The sequence below is a fragment of the Orcinus orca genome, chromosome 15, assembly GCF_937001465.1.
Source record: "Orcinus orca chromosome 15, mOrcOrc1.1, whole genome shotgun sequence".
Taxonomy (NCBI): Eukaryota; Metazoa; Chordata; class Mammalia; order Artiodactyla; family Delphinidae; genus Orcinus; species Orcinus orca.
In genome coordinates this window covers 51,576,336-51,590,318 of record NC_064573.1, presented here as the reverse complement: position 1 = coordinate 51,590,318, position 13,983 = coordinate 51,576,336, and the positions used below count along the sequence as shown (strand labels likewise).

The following is a 13,983-nucleotide window of genomic DNA, read 5'->3' as shown; positions in this document are numbered from 1 at the left end:
TAAAAATATACCATGCCTTTGACATTCTGTTATATTGCTCTGGGAGGTCCTCCCAATTCTATTTGGTGAATTCCTACTTTATCCTTTAAAGACACTCATATCTTATCTCTTCTCTGATATTTTCTTCATTTCTCTAAACAGAATTGCTACATTCTCTGTGCTTTCATAGTACTTTGTTCTTACTGCTACTAAACATTTATGCATGTACAGATGTCTTCACTTTAAATTGGGATCTCTTTGAGATTAGGGACTGCCTTTATCATCCTTTCTAGCACAGTTCCCAGTACTTTCTAGGTGAATAAATGAAAATAATGAAATTGGAAAATAGGAATAGCTTTCACTTTAATGAGTTTTGTTTTAGACATTAATTTTAGACATAATGAATGGTCATACTGAGGTTGAGGGGAGAGCAGCAACTCAGAAGAAAAGACTTTATGGCCAATGATTTAGATGTAAGAGTCACCAGCAAAGACAATAATTAACAACTGATTAGATCCCATGTTTTTCAAGTATGGACTAAAGAAAGGTAGAACATTTATAGGAAGTAGAGGAAGGCTTAGGAGTGGGAATTCGGGATATGGATGGAGAAAGTCTAAAAACATCTGTACTGGGAAAAAAAAAACCCAGTTGATACTTTTTCCTGTGAACTTTGTCTTTCATCTTAGGGGTTTTCAGTTTTGGACTATTTCCTATATTGTCATGGAACATTTTTTCAAAGTTCCACATAAGCAAGCAAATTTAACAAATTCACTGGCTTATGATAGTAAAAATGATATCTTATGGGGTATTAGGACAAGCTGTATTTATTTATAGGTCTTTACTATGTGTACATTCATAAAAGTGTTTTTGGCACTGTCCATTTGCCTACAATAAACCTATAATGTGGAAAGGTATTACTTGTCAAATAAGAAAGTCAATATTTTGCAAATATCAAATGTTCAAAGTCAATGAAGATAGTAATGGTGATGATGTTGATAATAATAAAAGAAAACAGAGCTTAGTTAAGTTGCAGCATGCATAAAATTTGAAATCACTTCTTATAGAAAATTGGAAAATATAAGCATGAAGAAAAAAATTACATTCTATAAACACATCACCCAGTATTTATATATTTCACATAAATTTGTGGGTTTTTTAACATCTTTATTGGAGTATAATTGCTTTACAATGTTATGTTAGTTTCTGCTGTATAGCAAAGTGAATCAGCTATATGTATACATATATCCCCATATCCCCTACCTCTTGCGTCTCCCTCCCACCCTCCCTATCCCACCCCTCTAGGTGGTCACAAAGCACTGAGCTGATCTCCCTGTGCTATGCAGCTGCTTCCCACTAGCTATGTAAAACAGATAGCTAGTGTATATATGTCAATGCTACTCTCTTACTTCGTCCCAGCTTACCCTTCCCCCTCCCTGTGTCTTCTTTGGAGAAATGTCTATTTAGGTCTTCTGCCCATTTTTGGATTGGGTTGTTTGTTTTTTTGACATTGAGCTGCATGAGCTGCTTGTATATTTTGGAGATTAATCCTTTGTCAGTTGCTTCGTTTGCAAATATTTTCTCCCATTCTGAGGGTTGTCTTAAATTTACATCACATTGTTTGGATTTATATTGTTAGCTCTTTATCTTAATAGGTTACTTATGTATTTCTTTCCTCATAGAAATGGGAACCGGGCTTCCCTGGTGGCGCAGTGGTTGAGAGTCCGTCTGCCGATACAGGGGACACGGGTGTGTGCCCCGGTCCGGGAAGATCCCACATGCCGCGGAGCGGCTGGGCCCGTGAGCCATGGCCGCTGAGCCTGCGCGTCCGGAGCCTGTGCTCCGCAACGGGAGAGGCCACAATAGCGAGAGGCCTGCGTACCACAAAAAAAAAAAAAAGAAATGGGAACCTACTGTTTTATGTTTTCCATTTCATATATTATGAACATAGTTCTATGTCAGAAATATACTTCTTATAGCTTTATAGAATTCCATTTATGGATGGATTTGTGAGGTTAAATGAGACAATATACGTGGGGTGCATGGTAGGTACTCAGTAAATGGTAGTGGTTGTTGCTGTTACTATAATGTGCTTAACTCTTTCCCTATAGATGGAATAGTAAGTTGTGCCCAGGAGTGGGGATATTAATGTTCTACTTTATTATATACATAGTAGACATTAACTCTTTTCATTAGCTAGATAAGTTTTTCTTTTTATTTGTTTTAGATGTTAAATATATGGAAGTTTGATATGTTCACTAGTCAAATCTGTCAATCTTACCCTTTGTGATTTCCAGGCTTAGAAAGCTAAATTCTCACTATGATACCATAATAAATCTTGGTACATGATAAATATCAGTGTAAAAAATATTTAATTCTGTTTCCTCTTAGTTTTTATTTGGTCTTATGTGGGTAGGCATATAAATGTATTTAGGTATAGATATTTAAATTTAATCTTTTGTCTGTCTGGTATTTATTTTTAGTGTCTACTCTAAGTTGTTTGTTAGCTGTTACTTTATAAATTGTTGATCATTACTTCAGTATAATTAAATGAACAATTCCTTCTTCCCTTTATTGTTTTATAATGCTCAATTATCATATAATAATCCTTACAGATAATAAGGTTTTTTTGGACTGTCACCAATGAGCTCCTCATTCATGTGCCGGCCCTGTATTTTAAGTTATTAAATTATTCAAACAATATTTTTGAGTGCCTGCTACGTAGGAGGACACCACAATAGGTGCTGTGATTTCAGTAATAGGCAAAACTCCAAAAACATTGTCCCTACTTTCAATGTAGCTTAGAATTTAGGAAGAAAGGCAAACATTAAAACAATTGATCATCAAATTATATAGCTCAAAAGTGAATTAAAAGTTAAGCAGGAGATGAATAAGTTTCTATGAGAGCTTTCAGCAAAGGGCTGAGGAGATTATGGAAGCAGTGCTTCAGTTGGGATCTAAAGGATGAGGTGATTTAAGTAGGCAAAAGTAAAAGGATGGGTGGTATCACAGGCAGCAGGAACATAAGTGTCTAAAGGTTGGTCAGTGTTGCTGGAGCACCGCCTTTAGGAAGAGAACAGTGCAAGATAAGGCTGGAGAGATAGGCAGGGACATTTCCAATATTGATTTTTATCCTCAGCAGTATAAAACTTCAAAAGTCTTTAGCAAAGAGTTGACATGATTATATTTGCACTGTGATGCAGAGAAGTGATTGGAGTGTGCCAGAGAGGAGGCAAGGAGAGCAACTAGGGAGGTTGGTCCTGGTTGTTGGCAGGAGGCCTCGGTTCCTACCTATGAGGACCTATGAGAGCTGCTTGGGTGTCCTTACAACACAGTGGTTGCCCCGTCTTAGAGCAAGTGATCCAAGAGGTCAAGGCAGAAACTACAATGTCTTTTATGACCTTGGAAATCACACATTGTCACTTGTTCCATATTTTATTGATCACATAAGTCAGCCCTGATTTGATGTGGGAGTGGATTACACAAGAGGTGGGAATCATTGGGCCCATCTTGGAAGATGGCTACCACAGACTAGACTCAGTGGAATGCCAACATTTCATTGCTGGGTAGTGTAATATGGGAGTGCAAAGGAAATTGAAAAGCAGCATAGGAAAGGAAGAAAGCCAGAAAGTTGTAAGGTGAAATCCAGTGGAAGGAAAGGAAATTTCAAGAAATATACTCAGAAGGAATGTTAGATGAGAACGAAAAATATTCACTGGATTTAATGGCATGGATTTAATGGCCAAAAGCTCTTATGTTATAATTTAACATTTATTTTGACTTGCCTCCCCTTATAACCTTTTTTGAAAAGATGTTTTTCCCATCTTTTCTTTGATAATCTTCCTTATGAATTTATGGATGTTTTCATAATGTTCTCCCCAAATTCTACTGTTATTTTGATTGGAATTGTGTTGTTTATTATTTTGTTTGAGAAACAAGGAATTTTACAATTAGGCTTCTCTACTCAGCATATTTCTCTGTGTGTAAATTTTCACTAAATCACCCAAATCAACTTTGGCAATTTAAAAAAATGTTATCACAGGTCCGTCGTTAAGATGAGTCCTGAGTGTTCTTTTTGTTGTTGCCATTGTGAATGGGATCTTTTCCCTTCCCCCGTTACAACCATAGTGTTTTTGATCTGGAAATGTATTACTTTTATCCTTCATTTTATGGATATGGAAACAGGCCCAGAGAAGACAGGTGACATGGCTATGGTGGGAAGGTTGGGAACCGCAGATCTTGGACATCCAAATCTTATTGTGCTACATGAATAGAAAATCAAGTTGCTCACTTACCCAGTCGAAACTTGTTAAAATTAATACTCCCTTAAAGTATCAGTTTCTTTGTATCAGATTTCTTTTTTAAAATAAATTTACCTATTTATTTATTTATTTTTGGCTGTGTTGGGTCTTTGTTGCTGCGTGGGCTTTCTCTAGTTGCGGCAAGTGGGGGCCACTCTTTGTTGCGGTGCTCGGGCTTCTCACTGCGGTGGCTTCTCTTGTTGTGGAGCACAGGCTCTAGGTGCGCGGGTTTCAGTAGTTGTGCCACACGGGCTCAGTAGCTGTGGCTTGCGGGCTCTAGAGCGCAGGCTCAGTAGTTGTGGTGCAGGGGTTTAGTTGCTCTGCGGCATGTGGGATCTTCCCGGACCAGGGCTTGAACCCATGTCCCCTGCATTGGCAGACAGATTCTTAACCACTGTGCCACCAGGGAAGTCCCTGTGTCAGATTTCAAAGTAGTAGCATACATTTTGTAGCACACCTCCAGTTTTTAGCGTTGTCATTTTGAAATATAGTGTCATGACTTGTGGAACTGCCTCTCATCTCCACTCAATTCTCCCAAGACCCGATTCCTACCAGACAGGAACTATTTCTTCTTTGAGGTCTAAATAGACTTAACAACCTATTGCACTGAATAAATATTTAATGAAGATTGAATATTTCCTCTGTGGTGGATCAATTACTCTTGTTGACTCTCTGAGGAAAGCTTTCTTTTTTAATGTCATGTGGTAGGTTAAGAAATTTGTTTTCCTGAATATTATTATTAGTGACAAAGTTTGTTTCAGTTATATAAAAATTCATGTCCCGTAGGTTTTTTCAGTTATCTATTTTTCTTGGTTTATATATGCAGTTTGAATTTTTATGTTATCTCATGCACAAATCTGAGATTCATTGACCTGGTAGCATGCAGTAAAGTCATTCGCTGTGAGAGTTGGTTTTTTTAGAATTTGTGGTATTTGGAGCTCTGAAAATGAAAAATATTTGCTAACAAGATGTAAGGATAGTTAGTTGTACCTTTTTAATGGAAGAAAATATTTTTTATTGATAAATATCACCAAAACATAAATAATTCTTTTCTTTTAATTAACAAAAATCTGTTTCTTGTATTTTTAACTATCAGTCATATATTTAATTTTATTCTTTTAAACTTCTCTTAACTGATATTAGGTTTAAATGAAATGCTTTTATATTTGCCTGTGGAGTCTCTAAATTTATAAAGTTGATGAAATAACTTGAAAGTTTTCATCTTATAAAACCAGAATCACTATAGTAGAATCATTTAGGGCAAGTTGTTAATGTGGCATTCAGATGGAATTTATCAGAATCAATTAGAAAAACAAACTCCTGTCATTGAAATGAAAACAGAAAACAATGAACAGGTAGGGGAAAGGGTGCATATATTTTTCATCTTCTTTGTATACTAGTAAGCATATGAACATAATTTTAAAATAGAAAATTCACGCCTAGTGACAAAATGTTCTCCATTTTTAAGGAATAACTTCACTGTTTCCCATATGATAACTTCTGGGACCTATATTTCAATTTAAATAACTGTTGACATTGTTTGGTGTTTATCTTACTAGAGGAAAATCGGGTGAGTGTGTGTGATGACAGTTACTGTTCAAATTTGATAACAAATGTAGAATAAATCAGTTGAGTCATAGTGGTCTGATATGTTTTTAAGGTCTTTTTGACCCAGGAGTCTGTGACCTGTGAAATCTCCACTTTTTTGGATTTGTTAAGATATTTTACAATGCAAGGATTTAAATTTACATGAACATCACTGCAGGAAGTTGGCTGATGTAGCCCAAAATGTAAAGGATATCAAGGTATAAATTGGAAAAAGTGGAAGAAGTTCTGACGACAATCAACATGTGTGAGAAGAAAAAGGCTGAAGTTAAGGAAGTTTCTTTCTTCTCCAACTTATTACAACAAAGAGAACCTGAAATTTAAGCTGGTATTTTCAATGCTCTGATTACCTCAGCAGCATTCCATTTTGTGAAAGCATTGCCAAGAAAATGTACTCAAATCTTGAGTTACAAACTGTTCTTGCATCTGATTGGAAGGGGCATATAAGTTGTTTATAAGGTATTGCAGATCCAAAGCTGCACAAATGAAGGTTGAGACTTGGGGGAGGGTTCGAGTCAGGGAAGGGAAGCTTCCTAGACATTACAGCTCTGTCCAGAGGCCAAATGGGAGATAAATTACTGCTGGCCACCTCTCTTATTATTGAAATGGTTCAGCCCTGGGCTTTTACTGAAGGCCTTACAGGGTTTTGAAGTGCAAATAGGATGGTGAAGGGTAAACCCTTTTAGGGTTTCATTTTGATGGATTTTTTTCCTGTGTGGATTTCTGGCACTGACTGTGATCTGGAGGAGGCCCTGAAAAAAGAAAAGTTTTGTTTTGTTTTTGATCAGTCAGACAATAAGAACTTTCCACAGGGGTGTACTTTTCCTGCATGCAATATTGATCCTATTGTGTTTAAAGTAGATCTTTTAATTGGGTCTTTTTTTGAGTTTCTGCAATGGAACTGTCATTTCAAGGTCACGTCTCTCTCCTGATATTAATGCCAAAGTTTGATAGTGTTGAACAATGTGGTGCTTTTGGACCAGCAGTTTTGGGGGGATTACCTAAGGTCAATATGTATTAAAGTTGTCTAGTTAAAGATCAAGTCCATATTAGAACAAGTCCTTTATATATTGATAAGCAGTCTGTAATTACTTAATCTTTTCCCCATTGAGTTACCTAATTGTATATATTCATTTAATTATTTTATATGCATTATGTTTTGCCAGTATTAAAATAAAAATCAGAAAATTCTGAGATTGTGAAATATTTGTATTATCTTATTTGTGCAGATACACTGAAGAGTTTGAGGAAATAAAGGAAACATAAAACAATGTTTAAGAAAAAGATATGTTGATTTATCAAGTTGAAAATTTTTCTTTTACCCAACAAATAATCCAAATGCAAGAGATAAAATAAAGTATCTTTTAAATTTTATATTTTTTTAGTAAAATAGGAATGAGAAGAGTCATTAGTGACTTCAAAGAAAAATAAGTGTAACTTAAAGGTTTTTTGTGCAAAAATTTTAAAGAAAAATTAAAGTATTTGTACTAAAGAAATGCCATTGTAAATGCTGACATTTCTTCTTAGAAATAAGGTTGACAGAACTTTTCTTGAGCACTTGACTTTTTATTTTAGATTTAACAAAGATATTTTTATCATTTACCCTGTTTGAAAATGATGATGAATTTAGCTGCAGCAGAGTTCTGTGTTCCTTGATATCTGTTATAAAAACGGGTTGTTAATCCTCATAATTGACATTGATCACAATGTTCTTAATTGCCCTCCAAATCAGTTGTTGTTTTTCTGTTCTTCTAAAATTTCCCTTCACTGTATTTAAATGTTATAGTTAATTTAAAATTAAATTTAAATGTTAGAGTTTAAATTTGTCTTTAGCTGCATGAAGATTTTAAGTAAGATACTTAAAAAAATGAAAACCCAAATCCAAAAAAACCTAGATGACATCAAGCAGAGTCCCCTGCATCTACAGCATCCATGTCATTAGTTTGTTGCTGGGAGATGTTAATATGACCTTTTCTTTGTTAAAAAAGAGAGCTGTAGTCCTTCCCAGAATCCTCTTGTTAACCGTCTCTTTAACCCAAGTTGGAGGTTGTCTGATGAATGAATGATGAGCTTCTTTTATGAGCTACACATATTGTTGACATTGTGTTATGTATTGCTTTTTAATTTCTAACGTGTTTTTAATTTGCAAAGTATGCATATGCCTTTCACAGCGGCAGAACTGAGCCAGCATTTCTGAGTCTAGATATTGCTTTATGCAAACGAGATGGGTCAGCCTTAAGGATGCTGTATCATAAGCCTTAGATTTACTGAAACACACATGTAAATGAATTTCACTTTGAATATTGTTGAATGAAAGAAGATACTTGAGGAAGGCTTTTTTCCCCAAGACCTTCTCTTGCCTCTTGGCAAGTGAATTGCCCCAATATAAAATCATTGAGGGGGGAAAAGTGAGCTGCAGAGTGAAAAGGCAATCCACAAATAATCACTCTTTTCTGCCTTTGATTGTGTCAGATTTTTTTGTGTGTGTGGCAATTGTTTTCTTTTTTGCTTAGAAGAGGTTTATGGTCCAATGTCTGTCAAGTCAGCCCCTGTCTTAAGGTTACAGTTGTATTTCTCTCTGGAGTTCCTAGAGGTGATGTTATCTTTTGTTCACTCAGCAGTGTGGTGGTTCCTGAGAGCATCTGTCACTTTAGGCATTACAAGATGGATGGGTCTCCAGTGAACTGCTGGTTGAAGCAAATGGTGAAAATAAGAAAAGACAAGGGGTTTCAGGGTCTGCAGAGAGGACAGACAACAAGGAAATACTGTTAGAAATCAAGAGTAAGCTGAGCAATAGAGGAAGAGAGAGCAAAGATGGATCATATGTCCTTTTATAAACATCTTGGAAATCAGAGTCTTGGGGTGGCTGCTGTGATCTGAAGGGGACATCTGCATCATGGTAAACAATTCTGTGCTTTGGATTTTCAAAATGTGTCTGGACATTTTTTTTTAAAAAAAGGTGTGGGAAAAGTGTTGGGAAATTACAAAGATATAGAATGTTTTATGTAAGGATTTTACTATTTGGAGAACTAGTCTTTTAAAATGTGGTAAAGATTTACAAATTCTTTTATCTGTAATATATTACAGATAAATATTCTTTATATGTAATTTTTTGTTATGCTTTCCTTCCTCTTTTCTTTTTTTTTGTTTTCTTGTAAGCATTTGAGCATCTGTAGATAATAAAATGTTTGAAAAGTTTCAGCTACATAACTAACATCCTTACTGTTTACTGAAGTTTCTTTGATATTTTTGCAGTGGAATTCTGAAAATTCTATGCTTATGCCTTAGGGAGGCTGGGGGGCAGACATTAAGTAATTTTAAGTAACCTTCCACTTAATTTAATAGGCTCTTTGATGAGAGAAATACAATCGTTATTGATCTGTGAGAGCAAGGCGGAGATTTTGTATTATATTTAGAAATTCATTTTGTTGGTGAACATCAAAATTTGTGAATCCCAGCTGATACAAAGTCCCCTCTGTGGTAGAGAAGGAACAGGAAGGAGGTTGGCCGGGGAGTAAGACAGGGGAAGGTGGTGTGTGTATGCGGTTGAAAAAAATGATTTTGTCAAAGTTTTTGGCGTTAGTCTATGAAAAAGACCATAGGTTGAAAGGCAAAGAAATTAAGATGATTAGAAGCTCTAAGCTATACAAATGGTGGAGTATCTTCCTTCTCTATGGGTGTAAATAATAGATGAAAGAGTAAGAGTGACAACAAAGGATCAGGTCGTTTAAGAGAATGTGTGCAGCCTGAGTAGGGGTCTGTGGCCCGGGGCCAAAGGTCTTAGCTTTGAGTGTAATTAGAAGAAAATACAAAAATGTCATTACTAGCAGGTGAAGTGTGCAGCACGTGGCCAAAAATTAGCAATTTTAGACTCTGAAGCAATTGGAATTGGATTACTGACCTTTTTTTAAAATCATTAAGGTCCTTGTGGAGTCATATAGTTTCATTGGCAGTAATGCAGTTTGACCTTGCTGACCATATGGGGTAATCTTGGGTTCGGATGGAGGGAGCAAGACTCCTGACTTACAAAAAGATGTCTATTTGTGGGTGGGTGGGTGCAAAATACGTGAGATTGAAAATCTGCGACTTGCATTTTTAATTGTTCTTTTGCCTGAAGACGTTCTTCTGACAGTAAGAGAGGTAAGATATTTTTATTTCAAAATCTAAAATGGTTCTTTTCTCTCTTTCAAGTTGGCATAAAAGGAGAATAAAATGAAAGCCTTTTTTTTAGAAATATACGTTAATATAACTTTAAATGTTTTAGTGCAATAAATATGCATTTTGAAATTAGAACATTCTTAAGAAAATCCTCTTTTCTTTTTAGACACAGTAACAAAATAGAAACACTTCTAAGTTATGTAAAAAACAATGACAAATAGTTTTTATTTCACTTGATGCCGTATGACTGTATTTTCTATTTTTTCCATGCAATAGTTTATATTGACTATAATCTAGCAGAGAGAATAATATGCACACTGTAATTTTCAACCAGTTATATGTAATTATAATTATTTAATTTCTTCTAAGAATACACTACTCAAAAGGGTAGGAAACTGTAGCTCTTTTTATTCTTGCAGGCTTTCTTCCTTGGAAATTATTAAAGCATTCATTTCAAAAAGTAGAAAAATAATTTTAATCAATATAGTTATGTTTTAAATTTTTGATACTTCTTTGGGAAGGTAAATTTTGGTCAAGCACCAGAGATTATAAAACTCAAACTCCTTAGGGTAAGGAAATTACCTTTCACTAATTTCATTTCTGAAAATAAAAATAGTCTCTGGGCTTTAAGCATTATGGTAACACCTGTGCAAAATGCAGACTTAACAGATTTATTCAACTTACATTTAGTAGGGGGAACTCTTCAGAAAAGAAATTCTTTTTGAGTATATAAAGAAGGAGGAATATCTGTATTTGCCATTTATGACATATGGAGTTGTGTAAGAGTTTGATAATCCATTTCTAATTGGAATTTTTGTAGAATTGTAAATATTTAAATTACCGTATTATGGAATATAATGCATTTGGAAATTAACTCATGTCTTTACGTATATATTATTTTTTATGTTTTTGCAGGTACAAAAAAGCTTTAAACAAGTAAAATCTAGGCAACAGGCTCCCTGAAGTGTTGACAGCCCAACTTAATCATGAACGTGATTCAAAAATGTTAATAAATAAACCAAGGTATTGTACAATTATAATATGCCCCCTTCCAAATTTTTTAAGATCAAATATTTTTTGGAATATATTTAGAATTTAGATAAAGCTACTGTCTTTGGTACTTAAACTGATGAAGCAGATATTTCTAAGAGCTCCTCTCCTTCTGTTTCCTCTCCTCCCTGCTTTCCTCTCCCCTCCCCCATCCTCTCCACCAAAAAACAAAAACAAAAACAAAAGAAACACCCAAAACAAAACACTTTCTCAGCTCTAAGGTTTTTTTTCTTACAACAGCCTCTGTGTTATATTTCCTGTATACCTAAATTAAGACAATAAGAGTTCAGTTCTCGATTCTTCTTTGTTGATTGTGGTTTTATCTTTCAAGTTGTCTAACAAGAGAGACATCTAGATTATTGGCCTCTGCAGAAAAACCCAAACCATATCTAGTGACCACATATATTTAAACTTTTTATCATATAATAGTATCCTGAGATGTATGTTTTAAAAATTTTATAAAAGTTTTCTTTTTCTATTTTTGGAAGCCTTTTAATTTAGGAAAGAAAAAAAGGTGATACTGTCCTTTTTTCCCTCCTATGTCAAAGAAAATCAAAAGTGTGCTTAGAATTGAGAATTTAGGGATACTGTTTAGGTAACTCTTGTCTGTTCAGGGCATAACTCAAGACTGGCTCCCTCCTTTTGGAAGTTAAAACGTGCTTCAATAGCCTGGCATTTCCAAAAGAGGCCAAAGATCTTTTCCTCTTTTATGACCCATCGTATCCTTTTGAGGCCAAAAAGAACAAGAGGGTCATTGCCACTTTAGCCGGGTCCCTGTTTGTTCCTTCATGGTGACCACGCAGATCCTGAAACCTAGTATTGGCTTAACATTTGGGCCTGGAACATCTGGAAAATGGTCTGAGAAGGAGCAGAGGAGACAGAGAGAGGGAGAACTGTTGCGTTTTGTTACACCAGGTGCTAGGAGGAAGCAACATTGCCTTTTTGATATGGGAGGCAAATTCTGCGGGCCCTGGAGTTAGGCTTCAACAATTGAAGAGGTCAAAGGACAGCTGAGTGGGGTCAGTGAGACACCATGGGGTGTATTTTGTTACTGAGTAAAAGGAGCAGCCTCCTAAAACCTTAAAGGATTCTCTTGAAAATCTGTGTTGTGAAAAGGTTTTATGAGTCTCATGGCAAAAACTCCTGATTTATCTAAGGAATGCTTGCTTTTGTCTAATGGAAGGATAATCCTTACCAAATGTTGGCAACTACTATAAGAGTCAATATAGGTCTGAAAGAACAGTTAGGGTTTGAAGTGTACTTTGCTTTCCAAAATGTTTATCATTTTAATGTTTGTCTCTCAGTGAAGAATTTTACACTGTTGAAATACCACCTTTTTCTTTCCTTGGAGCAGAAAGTGGCATGTCTGGGGGTGGGGAGGGGAGGTGGGTAAGGAATGAGCTTACATTAATTTTAAAATTATTCTAACAAGCTGTTGACTGACCCCAAAGCAGGATATTATAAACCTTTAAAAACTCCAAAACTTAACTCTAAAAAGTTCTTTGACTTTATTTTAACATACAAAGGGAATACATGGCACTTCATGTGCCATTTATTTTTGGATTACAGAAGTTTTGTTTTTTTAATTTAGTTGTATTTCATAGAAATGGGTATCAGTTGATGAATAACTTTAAAACTTGGGTTTCTCCCTGACTGTGTTTCTTGTGCATTTTGTAGTAGTAAGAAGAAAAACAATGTCAGAGTCAAGAATAGAGAATAAGAAAAACAAATAGAATAAATAATTTTCTCTTTGAAAGGAAATGGAGAAAGTGGAGCAATCTGCATGTGGTAAGAACTCTTTGCCATGCAGCCCGTGACTTCAAGATACCACTTATATGATTGTGGAGACTTTCGAAGGGTGTTGCCACCTGGCAGATAGGTAGTAAAAGGTAGAGGAATTTGGCAGTATTTTTATAGCCCAGTTTATATACTATATACATGTACCTAGACATAGAATGTGTGTATTACAATACATGTAGTAAAGAGGAAAAGATAAAATGATGAGTAGTATAAAATAGGCTTTGTTAAGCATTTTCTTGCTAATGTATAACTTTACAGTAAGTTTGAATTACTTGTGTGTGTGATTTTTTAAATCCTTTTAAATAATTATTCATTTTAAAGACACATGTACATACATGTAAGGCTTAACGGTGCAGTGTGCTCTGTGTCTATTTTTTCAAGGTTAAAGTGCCTTTCAACAACTAATTTAGAAACCTAAGTGTAGTGACTGATAATTGCCTAAAGAAAACCCACAGCTGTTTAAGTAGCACTGAAATTGTGGCAAAACTGACAAATACAATTAGCAATGTTAATAAGATAAGAAGATGGAAAGTCAGGAGCAGATGACCAAGTGGAAAGCTGAAGGCAGCAGGAGTAACACATCCCTATAAGACCAGAATGTTCACAGTTGCTTTGAATTTCCAGTGCTTTTCCTTTTAAGCTAAGCCCCTCTTTTACTATCTGAATTACCAGCTGAATGGGTGTTTGCAGGTTAAATAATTCAGATACGTGTGTTCAGTCCCTAACTCACATCTGATTTTGAAAGAAGACAGCAGTAGCAGTTAAGAAAATCAGTCAGATTTTGCTGATTCCAAGGCACAGTTTTATTCGTGGTGCTTTTTAAAAGTCAATTTTAAATGTATTTCTATTTGACTGTAATTACTGAGAGTGGGAATTTCTTTACCCCTCTTTGCACCCTTATAATTCTTATTAGTCAACTACATATATTACAAAGGAGACCAAAGCCCCTGTTTTGTTTTATTATTACGAAAACAAAACAAAAAACCTGCAGAAGTCTTTAATGTGTTCTTATTAATTATATTTATCTGGTTAATGTTCATAGCCTGATTTCCAAACAATTTCTTAGGAAAATTAAGTGGGGATAGGTAAATGA

At 35.2% G+C, this 13,983-nt stretch overlaps 1 protein-coding gene across 2 annotated transcripts in view; it reads left to right on the top strand.

The window, feature by feature from the left end:
- GREB1L (GREB1 like retinoic acid receptor coactivator) overlaps nt 1-13,983 on the top strand; it is a 260,529-nt gene that overhangs the window by 114,629 nt on the left and 131,917 nt on the right. For both annotated transcript variants that reach the window (XM_033435348.2, XM_033435347.2), the window contains exon 2: nt 10,956-11,063. The gene's annotated coding sequence lies outside the window, so the exon portion shown is untranslated. The remainder of the gene's footprint in view (nt 1-10,955; nt 11,064-13,983) is intronic.